The sequence below is a fragment of the Capricornis sumatraensis genome, chromosome 11 (assembly GCF_032405125.1).
Source record: "Capricornis sumatraensis isolate serow.1 chromosome 11, serow.2, whole genome shotgun sequence".
In the NCBI taxonomy this organism is placed as follows: domain Eukaryota; kingdom Metazoa; phylum Chordata; class Mammalia; order Artiodactyla; family Bovidae; genus Capricornis; species Capricornis sumatraensis.
In genome coordinates, this window is record NC_091079.1 from 60,398,054 (window position 1) to 60,411,799 (window position 13,746).

Below are 13,746 nucleotides of genomic sequence, written 5' to 3' on the forward strand. Positions count from 1 at the left end.
TGAAGTCAAGTGGGCCATAGAAAGCATCACTACGAACAAAGCTAGTGGAGGTGATGGAATTCCAGTTGAGCTATTTCAAATCCTGAAAGATGATGCTGTGAAAGTGCTGCACTCAATATGCCAGGAAAATTTGGAAAACTCAGCAGTGGCCACAGGACTGGAAAAGGTCAGTTTTCATTCCAATTCCAAAGAAAGGCAATGCCAAACAACGTTCAAACTACTGCACAATTGCACTCATCTCACATGCTAGTAAAGTAATGCTCAAAATTCTCCAAGCCAGGCTTCAGCAATACGTGAACTGTGAACTTCCTGATGTTCAAGCTGGTTTTAGAAAAGGCAGAAGAACCAGAGACCAAATTGCCAACATCCGCTGGATCATGGAAAAAACAAGAGAGTCCCACAAAAACATCTATTTCTGCTTTATTGACTATGCCAAAGCCTTTGACTGTGTGGATCACCACCAACTGTGGAACATTCTGAAAGAGATGGGAATACCAGCCCACCTGACCTGTCTCTTGAGAAATCTGTGTGCAGGTCAGGAAGCAGCAGTTAGAACTGGACATGGAACAATAGACTGGTCCCAAATAGGAAAAGGAGTACGTCAAGGCTGTATATTGTCACCCTGCTTATTTAACTTCTATGCAGAGTACATCATGAGAAACGCTGGACTGGAAGAAACACAAGCTGGAATCAAGATTTCCAGGAGAAATATCAATAACCTCAGATATGCACATGACACCACCCTTATGGCAGAAAGTGAAGAGGAACTCAAAAGCCTCTTGATGCAAGTGAAAGAGGAGAGTGAAAAAGTTGGTTTAAAGCTCAACATTCAGAAAATGAAGATCATGGAATCCGGTCCCATCACTTCATGGGAAACAGATGGGGAAACAGTGGAAATAGTGTCAGACTTTATTTTGGGGGGCTCTAAAATCACTGCAGATGGTGATTGCAGCCATGAAATTAAAAGACACTTGCTCCTTGGAAGAAAAGTTATGACCAACCTAGATAGTATATTCAAAACAGAGACATTACTTTGCCGACTAAGGTCCATCTAGTCAAGGCTATGGTTTTTCCAATGGTCATGTATGGATGTGAGTGTTGGACTATGAAGAAAGCTGAATGCTGAAGAATTGATGCTTTTGAACTGTGGTGTTGGAGAAGACTTTTGAGAGTCCCTTGGACTGCAAGGAGATCCAACCAGTCCATTCTGAAGGAGATCAACCCTGGAATTTCTTTGGAAGGAATGATGCTAAAGCTGAAACTCCAATACTTTGGCCACCTCATGCGAAGAGTTGACTCACTGGAAAAGACTCTGATGCTGGGAGGGATTGGGGGCAGGAGAAGAAGGGGACAACCAAGGATGAGATGGCTGGATGGCACCACTGACTCAATGGACATGAGTTTTGGTAAACTCCAGGAGATGGTGATGGACAGGGAGGCCTGGCGTGCTGTGGTTCATGGAGTCACAAAGAGTCGGACACAACTGAGGGACTGCATATAAGTTAAACAAGCAGGGTGACAATATACAGCCTTGAGGTATTCCTTTCCTGATTTGGAACCAGTCTGTTGTTCCATGTCCAGTTCTAAGGTTTGCTTCTTGACCTGCATACAGATTTCTCAGGAGGCAGGTCAAGTGGTCTGGTATTCCCATCTCTTGAAGAATTTTCCGCAATTTGTGGTGATCCACACAGTCAAAATCTTTGGCATAGTCAATAATACTGAAATAGATGTTTTTCTGGAACTTTCTTGCTTTTTCAATGAAACAGCAAATGTTGGCAATTTGATATCTGGTTCCTCTGCCTTTTCTAAAACCAGCTTGAACATCTGGAAGTTCATGGTTCACATACTGTTGAAGCCTGGCTTAGAGAATTTTGAGCATTATTTTACTAGCATGTGAGATCAGTGCAACTGTGCTATAGTTTGAGCATTCTTTGTCATTGCCTTTCTTTGGGACTGGAATGAACTCTGACCTTTTCCAGTTCTGTGGCCACTGCTGAGTTTTCCAAATTTGCTGACATATTGAGTGCAGCACTTTCACAGCATCATCTTTTAGGATTTGAAATAGCTCAACTGAAATTCCGTAACCTCTACTAGCTTTGCCCATAGTGATGCTTCCTAAGGCCCACTTGACTTTGCATTCCAAGAAGTCTGGCTCTAGTTGAGTTATCACACTATAGTTATCTGGATCATGAAGATCATTTTTGTATAGTACTTCTGTGTATTCTTGCCTCCTCTTCTTAATATTGTCTACTTCTGTTAGGTCCATAATATTCCTGTCCTTTATTGTGGCCATCTTTGCATGAAAAGTTCCCTTGGTATTTCTAATTTTCTTGAAGAGATCTCTAGTCTTTCCCATTCTATTGTTTTCCTCTATTTCTTTCCATTGATCACTGAGGAAGGCTTTCTTATCTCTCCTTACTCTTCTTTGGAACTCTGCCTTCAGATGGATGTATTTTTCTTTTCCTCCTTTGCCTTTCACTTCTGTTCTTTTCATAGCTATTTGTAAGGCCTCTTCAGACAACCATTTTGCCTTTTTGCATTTCTTTTTCTTGGGGATGGTTGATCCCTGCCTCCTGTACAATGTCCTGTACAATGTGAACCTCTGTCCATAGTTCTTCAGACACTCAGTCTAACATATCTAATCCCTTGTATCTATTTGTCACTTATATTGTACAATCATAAGGGATCTGCCTTGGGCCTACCTGAATTGTCTAGTGGTTTTCCCTACCTTCTTTAAGTTTGAATTTGACAATAATGAGTTCATGATCTGAGCCACAATCAGGTAAATGTTATTATTTCTTCTTTTCCATTAACTTTGCTATTTTTCCTAGTATTACTTATCTAATTTTCCCATACATAGCATTTTTTAAATTCCTGATATTAGACTTGTTTTCACATTATTACACTGTAGCAACTTTATTTCTGAAATAAATGGTAATAGAAAGATGTCATACTGTTTCATAAAGAGATATAAACTAATAAAGGGGAGTTTTTTCACAGTGTTACTGAAGTAAATTGTAATTATTTGTTCAGCAAGCAATCACATGAAAAATGAAATAGGCATAGTGACTGAAACTTCTTTGTTAGTGGAAATAATATATATACATATCAAAATGCTCACAGAAAATCAAGATACATAATAGCAACATCATAGGACCTTATTATTTGACCAAAAAAAAATGCTACTTTTGCAGGGAGATCATAATGTAGAAAAAATAATAAATAATAATTAATGTTTTAAGCATCAGACTCAGTCCTTATCACTCTAATATCTGGCTTTTTTTTTGGGGGGGGGGTTCTTCTTAATTCTACCTTTAGCTGAAACTGAGTCAGTTTCTTCACCTATATCATAGGAGGGTGGACTCAAAAGGTCTTTACAAGTTTCTTTCTCTTTTTTTTTTATTTATTTATTTTTAAATTTTAAAATCTTTAATTCTTACATGTGTTCCCAAACATGAACCCCCCTCCCACCTCCCTCCCCATAACATCTCTGTGGGTCATCCCCATGCACCAGCCCCAAGCATGCTGTATCCTGCGTCAGACATAGACTGGCGATTCAATTCTTACATGATAGTATACATGATAGAATGCCATTCTCCCAAATCATCCCACCCTCTCCCTCTCCCTCTGAGTCCAAAAGTCCGTTGTACACAGCTGTGTCTTTTTTCCTGTCTTGCATACAGGGTCATCATTGCCATCTTTCTAAATTCCATATATATGTGTTAGTATACTGTATTGGTGTTTTTCTTTCTGGCTTACTTCACTCTGTATAATCGGCTCCAGTTTCATCCATCTCATCAGAACTGATTCAAATGAATTCTTTTTAATGGCTGAGTAATACTCCATTGTGTATATGTACAACAGCTTTCTTATCCATTCATCTGCTGATGGACATCTAGGTTGTTTCCATGTCCTGGCTATTATAAACAGTGCTGCGATGAACATTGAGGTACATGTGTCTCTTTCAATTCTGGTTTCCTCGGTGTGTATGCCCAGCAGTGGGATTGCTGGGTCATAAGGTAGTTCTATTTGCAATTTTTTAAGGAATCTCCACACTGTTCTCCATAGTGGCTGTACTAGTTTGCATTCCCACCAACAGTATAGGAGGGTTCCCTTTTCTCCACACCCTCTCCAGCATTTATTGCTTGCAGATTTTTGGATCGCAGCCATTCTGACTGGTGTGAAGTGGTACCTCATTGTGGTTTTGATTTGCATTTCTCTGATAATGAGTGATGTTGAGCATCTTTTCATGTGTTTGTTAGCCATCCGTATGTCTTCTTTGGAGAAATGTCTAGTTCTTTGGCCCATTTTTTGATTGGGCCGTTTATTTTTCTGGAATTGAGCTGCATAAGTTGCTTGTATATTTTTGAGATTAGTTGTTTGTCAGTTGCTTCATTGGCTATTATTTTCTCCCATTCAGAAGGCTGTCTTTTCACCTTGCTTATATTTTCCTTTGTTGTGCAGAAGCTTTTAATTTTAATTAGATCCCATTTGTTTATTTTTGCTTTTATTTCCAGAATTCTGGGAGGTGGATCATAGAGGATCCTGCTGTGATTTATGTCTGAGAGTGTTTTGCCTATGTTCTCCTCTAGGAGTTTTATTGTTTCTGGTCTTACATTTAGATCTTTAATCCATTTTGAGTTTATTTTTGTGTGCAGTGTTAGAAAGTGATCTAGTTTCATTCTTTTACCAGTGGTTGACCAGTTTTCCCAGCACCACTTGTTAAAGAGATTGTCTTTACTCCATTGTATATTTTTGCCTCCTTTGTCAAAGATAAGGTGTCCATAGGTGTGTGGATTTATCTCTGGGCTTTCTATGTTGTTCCATTGATCTATATGTCTGTCTTTGTGCCAGTACCATACTGTTTTGAATATCTGGCTTTCTAAGGGGCTGCTGCTGCTAGTCACTTCATTCATGTCTGACTCTGTGCTAACCCATAGATGGCAGCCCACCAGGCTCCCCCATCCCTGGGATTCTCCAGAGGAGAACACTGGAGTGGGTTGCCATTTCCTTCTCCAATGCATGAAAGTGAAAAGTGAAAGTGAATTCACTCAGCTGTGTCCAACTGTTAGGGACCCCATGGACTGCAGCCTATCAGGCTCCTCCATCCATGGGATCCTCCAGCAAGAGTACTGGAGTGGGTTGCCATTGCCTTCTCTTTCTAAGGGGCTAATATATTTAAATGGGTGTTGCCTCTACATGTATTACTTTGAAGCACCGATCTCTGCATCTATTCATTTAAGAAGTATTTCCAGGGACCTACTATATGTTATACCTGGCTTGGAGACAGGTATCAGAGATAATTAAAACACACTTGCCTCTGCCTTCCTCAGTATTACAATATGAGGTGATAGGATTAGAGGAACCAGAAATACATTTTAAAAATTACAAAAAGTGCCATGAAGTGAAAACAAAAAAATGTTTCTGTAATAGAAAAAAATAATTGGTTGTGGGCCACTTCCTTATCTATAATGATCAGATAAAGTATCTCTGAGAAAGGGCATTCAAAATGAGACTTGAATGTTAGAAGGATAAGAAGACAAAGTTACAATGAACTTGACAAGAACTGGGGAACAGTGTATATGATATACACTGAGGAAATGTTTTTGACAAGAAGAGAGAAAAAAAGCAGTGCATCTCTGAGTATAGTGAGGGATGGGAAATGCATTAGTCAGGACACTTTCATGGAAGATATTACATGCAATTTTAATGGTTGATATAATTAGCTAAGAAGCTAGTTAATCAGTCAAGGATGATTTTTGATTAAAAGTGCAGTGCTGGAGCTGTGGCTGTGTGGCACTTGAGCAGCTGTGAGGAGATTCCCCACATCCAAGGTCAGAGAAACCTGAGGAAGAAGGTAGGAGGGGTGAATTCATGTTTAGTATCAAACCCCATTCCTGCCAGAGCACCTTGTGTGCAGCAGGACCCAGAGACCCGACAGAGACTGAGACAGAACTGTGTTTGAGCATCTCCTGTCTAGGTACAGGTCAGCAGTGGGCTGCCACAGGGGCAGGGGCTTTGGGTGCAGCAAATGTGGGTAGGGCATAAGCCCTCTTGGAGGAGGTCACCATTAACCCCACCATAGAGCTGCCAGAACTTACACAGGACTGGGAAATACTCTCCTAGGGCACAAACACAACCTTGTGTGCACCAGGACCCAGAAGAAAGGAGCAGTGACCCCATGAGAGACTGACCCAGACTTCTGTAGGAGTGTCCAGGAGTGTCCAGTGGAGGCATGGGCTGTTGGTGGGCTGTTACTGGCCTGCTAAAGGGTTCAAGGCAGTAGGTGTAGCAGTACATGCATGGGATTTTTTGAAGGAGGCCACCATTATCTTCATTACTTCCACCGTAGTTTCAGTTCATTTCAGTTCAGTCACTCAGTCGTGTTCGACTAGGCAACCCCATGAATCGCAGCACACCAGGCCTCCCTGTCCATCACCAACTCCCGGAGTTCACTCAGACTCACGTCCATCAAGTCAGTGATGCCATCCAGCCATCTCATCCATTATCATCCCTTTCTCCTCCTGCCTCCAATCCCTCCCAGCATTAGAGGCTTTTCCACTGAGTCAGCTCTTCACATGAGGTGGCCAAAGTACTGGAGTTTCAGCTTTAGCATCATTCCTTTCAAAGAAATCCCAGGGCTGATCTCCTTCAGAATGGACTGGTTGGATCTCTTGCAGCCCAAGGGACTCTCAAGAGTCTTCTCCAACACCACAGTTCAAAAGCATCAATTCTTCAGTGCTCAGCCTTCTTCACAGTCCAACTCTCACATCCATACATGACCACAGAAATACCATAGCCTTGACTAGAAGGACCTTTGTTGGCAAAGTAAAGTCTCTGCTTTTGAATATACTATCTAGGTTGGTCATAACATTGCTTCCAAGAAGTAAGCGTCTTTGAATTTCATGGCTGCCATCACAATCTGCAGTGATTTTGGAGCCCCCCAAAATAAAGTCTGACACTGTTTCCACTGTTTCCCCATCTATTTCCCATGAAGTGATGGGACCGGATGCCATGATCTTCATTTTATGAATGTTGAGCTTTAGGCCAACTTTTTCACTCTCCTCTTTCACTCTCACAAGAGACTTTTTAGTTCCTCTTCACTTTCTGCCATAAGGGTGGTGTCATCTGCATTTCTGAGGTTATTGAGATTTCTCCTGGAAATCTTGATTCCAGCTTGTGTTTCTTCAGTCTAGCATTTCTCATGATGTACTCTGCATAGAAGTTAAATAAGCAGGGTGACAATATACAGCCTTGATGTACTCCTTTTCCTATTTGGAACTAGTCTGTTGTTCCATGTCCAGTTCTAAGTGTTGCTTCCTGACCTGCATACAGATTTCTCAAGAGGCTGGTCAGGTGGGCTGGTATTCCCATCTCTTTCAGAATTTTCCACAGTTTATTATGATCCACACAATCATAGGTTTTGGCATAGTCAAAAGCAGAAATAGATATTTTTCTGGAACTCTCTTCCTTTTTCCATGATCCAGCGGATGTTGGCAATTTGATCTCTGGTTCCTCTGCCTTTTCTAAAACCAGCTTGAACATCAGGGAGTTCATAGTTCACATATTGCTGAAGCCTGGCTTGGAGAATTTTGAGCATTACTTTACTAGCATGTGAGATGAGTGCAATTGTGCAGTAGTTTGAACATTCTTTGGCATTGCCCTTCTTTGGGATTGGAATGAAAACTGACCTTTTCCAGTCCTGTGGCCACTGCTGAGTTTTCCAAATTTTCCCGGCATATTCAGTGCAGCACTTTCACAGCATCATCTTTCAGGATTTGAAATAGCTCAACTGGAATTCCATCACTTCCACTAGCTTTGTTCATAGTGATGCTTTCTAAGGCCCATTTGACTTCACATTCCAAGATATCTGGCTCTAGATTAGTGATCAAACCATCACGATTATCTGGGTCATGAGATCTTTTTTGTACAGTTCTGTGTATTCTTGCCACCTCTTCTTAATCTCTACTGCTTCTGTTAGGTCCATACCATTTCTGTCCTTTATCGAGCCCATCTTTGCATGAAATGTTCCCTTGGTATCTCTGATTTTCTTGAAGAGATCTCTAGTCTTTCCCATTCTGTTGTTTTCCTCTATTTCTTTGCATTGATCGTTGAAGAAGGCTTTCTTGTCTTTTGCTATTCCTTGGAACTCTGCATTCAGATGCTTATATCTTTCCTTTTTTCCTTTGCTTTTCATTTCTCTTCTTTTCACAGCTACTTGTATGGCTTCCCCAGACAGCCATTTTGCTTTTTTGCATTTCTTTTCCATGGGGATGCTCTTGATCCCTGTCTCTTCTACAATGTCATGAACCTCATTCCATAGTTCATCAGGCACTCTATCTATCAGATCTAGTCCCTTAAATCTATTTCTCACTTCCACTGTATAATCATAAGGGATTTGATTTAGGTCATACCTGAATGTCAAGTGGTTTTCCCTACTTTCTTCAATATGAGTCTGAATTTGGCAATAAGGAGTTCATGATCTGAGCCACAGTCAGCTCCTGGTCTTGTTTTTGTTGACTGTATAGAGCTTCTCCATCTTTGGCTGCAGAGAATATAAGCAATCTGATTTCGGTGTTGACCATCTGGTGATGTCCAAGTGTAGAGTCTTCTCTTGTGTTGTTGGAAGAGGGTGTTTACTATGACCAGTGCATTTTCTTGGCAAAACTCTCTTAGTCTTTGCCCTGCTTCATTCTGTATTCCAAGACCAAATTTGCCTGTTACTCCAGGTGTTTCTTGACTTCCTACTTTTGCATTCCAGTCCCCTCAAATGAAAAGGACATCTTTTTGGGGTGTTAGTTCTAAAAGGTCTTGTAAGTCTTCATAGAACCATTCAACTTCAACTTCTTCAGGATTACTGGTTGGGGCATAGACTTGGATTACCATGATAGTGAATGGTTTGCCTTGGAAATGAACAGAGATCATTCTGTCGTTTTTGAGATTGCATCCAAGTACTGCATTTCAGACTCTCTTTAGACCATGATGGCTACTCCATTTCTTCTGAGGGATTCCTGCCCACAGTAGTAGATATAATGGTCATCTGAGTTAAATTCACCCATTCCAGTCCATTTTAGTTCGCTGATTCCTAGAATGTCGATGTTCACTCTTGCCATCTCCTGTTTGACCACTTCCAATTTGCCTTGATTCATGGACCTGACATTCCAGGTTCCTATGCAATGTTGCTCTTTACAGCATCGGACCTTGTTTCTATCACCAGTCACATCCACAGCTGGGTTTTTTTTTTTTTTTTTTTTTTTGCTTTTGCTCCATCTCTTCATTCTTTCTGGATTTATTTCTCCACTGATCTCCAGTAGCATATTGGGCACCTACTGACCTGAGGAGTTCCTCTTTCAGTGTCTTATCATTTTGCCTTTTCATACCGTTCATGGCGTTCTCAAGGCAAGAATACTGAAGCGGTTTGCCATTCCCTTCTCCAGTGGACCACATTCTGTCAGACCTCTCCACCATGACCCACCCATCTTGGGTTGCCCCGCAGGCATGGCTTGGTTTCATTGAGTTAGATAAGGCTGTGGTCCTAGTGTGATTAGATTGACTAGTTTTCTGTGAGTATGGTTTCAGTGTGTCTGCCCTCTGATGCCCTCTTGCAACCCCTACCATCTTATTTGAGTTTCTCTTATGAATGCCCTGCTTCATTCTGTACTTCAAAGCCAAAACTGCCTGTTACTCTAGGTGTTTCTTGACTTCCTACGTTTGCATCCCAGTCCCCTATAATGAAAAGGACATATTTTGGGGGGTGTTAACTCTAGAAGCAGCCCGTGCTTAGACTGGTGCACTAAGCGCGGGCGGCTTCTAGAGTTAACACCCACCAAAATATGTCCTTTTCATTATAGGGGACTGGGATGCACTAAGCATGGGCGGCTTCTAGAGTTAACACCCCCTCAAAAAATGTCCTTTTCATTATAGGGGACTGGGATCCAAAAGTAGGAAGTCAAGAAACACCTAGTGTAACAGGCAATTTTGGATATGAAGTATAGAATGAAGCAGGGCAAAGGCTAATAGAGTTTTGCCAAGAGATCACACTGGTCATAGCAAACACCCTCTCCTAACAATACAAGAGAAGACTCTACACATGGACATCACCAGATGATCAATACCAAAATCAGATTGATTATATTCTTTGCAGCTAAAGATGGAGAATCTCTATAGAGTCAGCAAAAACAAAACCATGAGCTGACTGTGGCTCAGATCATGAACTCCTTGTTGCCAAATTCAGACTTAAATTGAAGAAAGTAGGGAAAACCACTAGACAATTCAGGTATGGCCTAAACAAATGCATACTGCTTAGACAATGGAAGTGAGAAATAGATTCAAGGGATTAGATCTGATACAGTGCCTGATGAACTATGGATAGAGGTTCAAGACATTGTACAGGAGACAGGGATCAAGACCAGCCCCAAGAAAAAGAAATGCAAAAAAGAAAAGTGGCTGTCTGAGGAGGCCTTACAAATAGCTATGAAAAGAAGAGAAGTGAAAAGCAAAGGAGAAAAGGAAAGATATTCCCATCTGAAGGCAGAGTTCTAAGAATACCAAGGAGATATAAGAAAGCCTTCTCCAGTGACCTATGCAAAGAAATAGAGGAAAACAATAGAATGGGAAAGACTAGAAATCTCTTCAAGAAAATTTAAGATACCAAGGGATTACTTCATGCAAAGATGGGCTCAATAAAGGACAGAAATGGTATAGACCTAACAGAAGCAGAAGATATTAAGAACAGGTGGCAAAAACACAGAAGAACTATACAAAAAAGATCTTCATGGCCCAGATAATCATGATGGTATGATCACTCACCTTAGCCAGACATCCTGTAATGCAAAGTCAAGTGGGCCTTAGGAAGCATCACTGTGGGCAAAGCTAGTGCAGGTGATGGAATTCCAGTTGAACTATTTCCAATCCTAAAAGATGATGCTGTGAAAGTGCTGCACTCAATATGTCAGCAAATTGGAAAACTCAGCATTGGCCACAGGACTGGAAAAGGTCAGTTTTCACGCCAATCCCAAAGAAAGGCAATGCCAAAGAATGCTCAAACTATAGCACAGTTGCACTGATTTCACATGCTAGTAAAGTAATGTTCAAAGTTCTCCAAGCAAGGCTTCAACAGTACATGAACTGTGAACTTCCAGATGTTCAAGCTGGTTATAGAAAATGGATAGGAACCAGAGATCAAATTGCCGACATCTGCATGATCATCAAAAAAGGAAGAGAGTTCCAGAAAACATCTACTTCGGTTTTATTGACTATGCCAAAGCCTTTGACTGTGTGGGTCACAACAAACTGGAAAATTCTTCAAGAGATGGGAATACCTGACCACTTGATCTGCCTCCTTAGTGAAGACTGCTGAGAGAAATATCAGTAACCTCAGATATGCAGATGACACTACCCTTATGACAGGAAGTGAAGAAGAAATAAAGAGGCTCCTGATAAAAGTGAAAGAGGAGAGTAAAAAAGTTGGCTTAAAACTCAACAATTCAGAAGACTAAGATCGTGGCATCTGGTCCCATCACTTCATGGCAAATAGATGAGGAATCAGTAGAAACAGTGAGAGACTTTATTTTGGGGGGGGCTCCAAAATCACTGTGGATGGTGATTGCAGCCATGAAATTAAAAGACGCTCACTCCTTGGGAGAAAAGTTATGACCAATCTAGTAGCATATTAAAAAGCAGAGACATTACTTTGCCAACAAAGGTCCATCTAGTCAAGGTTATGGTTTCTCCAGTAGACATGTATGAATGTGAGAGTTGGACTATAAAGAAAGCTGAGAGCTGAAGAATTGATGCTTTTGAACTGTGGTGTTAGAGAAGACTCTTGAGAGTCCTTTGGACTTGCAAGGAGATCCAACCAGTCAAGCCTAAAGGAAATCAGTCCTGAATATTCATTGGAAGGACTGATGTTGAAGCTGAAACTCCAATATTTTGGGCACCTGATGTGAAGAACTGACTCATTTGAAAAGACCCTAATGCTGGGAAAGATTGAAGGAGAAGGGGACGACAAAGGATGAGATGGTTAGATGGCATCACCGACTCAAAGGACATGAGTTTGAGTAAACTCTGGTAGTTGATGATGGACAGGGAGGCCTGGCATCCATGGGGTTGCAAAGATTCAACACAAGTGAGTGACTGAACTGAACAAAGAACCAATGGTTTAGGTCATTTTTCTTTATTTCTGTGGATGTTTGGAGGTTAGTTGTTTCAGGATGATTTCAGTGACTCAAAGATACTATCAAAGATCTAGTTCAGTTCAACCTTCCATTTGGCATCTTTGTAAAGTTGGTATTTTGTCTACACACTTTCTGTCTCATGAACCCAACAGATATTGTTCTCTTACTTGGATCCTATCAGAAAAGAAAGGGTCAATATAGAATACTTTCTCTCTTGTCTTTGTCTCCACAAATAACACATTCCTAGTGCCTATACAATTGTTCCAATAACGAAATTTAAGTTTAAGTTAGTTTAGAGCCAAGATTCAAGACCCAAGTATGCCTTTAGAGATGGTCAAAGTTTTTTACCAAGCTTCTTTTTGTGTCAAACATAGAAGATTTTTAAGGATTAGGACAATTTTATGAAAAAATTACCTGCTAAAAGCCAAGTGAAAAGATCAAAGAGTGATCACAGTAATTTCTCATTCTTTACAAAAATGAATGGAATTTCAGTGATATCTCCTGGTCTTTTGCTGATGGAAATATATAGGAATCTGATTGAGTTTTTTCTTTGATATTTCTTACTCATCTTGATTTCTGTTCTATCCAGCTACTTATGTGCTATAATAAATCTTTTTATCAGAATTATGCATAGCCCTAGATATGTATTATATAATTCAAATGCAGTCTGGAGTTTATTAAAATTTATTATGTTTTAGTTCAGTCCCTCAGTCATGTCCAACTCTTTGTGACCCCAAGGACTGCAGCACACCAAGTTTCCCTGTCCATCACCAATGCCCGGAGCTTACTAAACTCATGTCCATCAACTCGGTGATGCCTTCCAACCATCTCATCCTCTGTCGTCCCCGTCCCCTCCTGCCTTCAATCTTTCCCAGCATCAGGGTGTTTTCAAATGAGTCAGTTCTTCACATCAGGTGACCAAAGTATTGGAGTTTCAGCTTCAGCATCAGTCCTTCCAATGAATATTCAGGACTGATTTCCTTTAGGCTTGACTGGCTGGATCTCCTTGCAGTCTAAGGGATTAGTCACCATGATTACTGAGGCCAAACTATTGCTCTGAAATCTTTGGGACTTCTAATATTTTTAACACTTCATTTTTAACAAATAGCATGTTATTTTTAAAAATCAACAACATAACTTCTTTTTTCCCCAGCAATATATCTTAAGATTTCAAGTTCATCTGATTTCTCAAAAGTTTTGATTAATTTTTAATCTATGGAAATCTGTGTGCATTAAAGAAATAGGATTTATTGGACTCAAATTTATTTTCCCATGTAATAAGCATCCTTATTAAAGTAACTTTAAATTATCTACATTGTCTTCTTTGCAGCCCTAGATTTCAAAAATTCAATTATCCCAATCCTTAACCATAACTTAAAGTCAAAACCACTGCTTTAGAATATTCAGCATGGGAAGTCTCATTGGTGGATTATAGTCCCCAGATCTTTTCCTTTGTTTTTAGAATAAGGAATAGGAGTTTGCTCCTTACGTCCCAGGACTTCCAAAATAAATCAGAATTGCATCTAAACTGATACTTGGAGTGGATGATTCAGGGGCAGGACTTCCCCTC